This window comes from Geospiza fortis, unplaced genomic scaffold (genome assembly GCF_000277835.1).
Source record: "Geospiza fortis unplaced genomic scaffold, GeoFor_1.0 C12914883, whole genome shotgun sequence".
Classification (NCBI taxonomy): Eukaryota; Metazoa; Chordata; class Aves; order Passeriformes; family Thraupidae; genus Geospiza; species Geospiza fortis.
Window position 1 is genome coordinate 1 of NW_005074717.1, and position 309 is coordinate 309.

General features: G+C 63.8%; 1 pseudogene; it reads right to left on the minus strand.

Annotated features, from left to right (window-relative positions):
* Positions 1–8: 8 nt before the first annotated feature.
* Positions 9–305, minus strand: LOC102040529 (annotated as a pseudogene).
* Between the last annotated feature and the right edge of the window lie 4 nt (positions 306–309).

Sequence of the window (309 nt, forward strand, 5' to 3'; positions counted from 1 at the left end):
TTGTACACCTTCCAGGCGTTGCAGCCGTGCTGGGACATGAGCTCCAGGTTCTCGATGCGCACGGCCTGGTGCTCCAGCTGTGCCATGGAATTGTTCACACACTCCTGCCACGCCGTGATGTCGCTCTTCTGCCCGGAGGAGGGGGCGGGCAGCTCGTACCTCTTCATACTGAGCAGCTCCAGGGGCTGCCGGGCCGCCAGGCGCTCGAATTCGTTCCGCATGGTCTCGGTCTCGAAGGCACTGTAGTCGTGCGCGGGCAGGTAGCTCAGGTAGCTTTTGGTCGGCCAGTACCGCCGCGTCTCCTCCTCC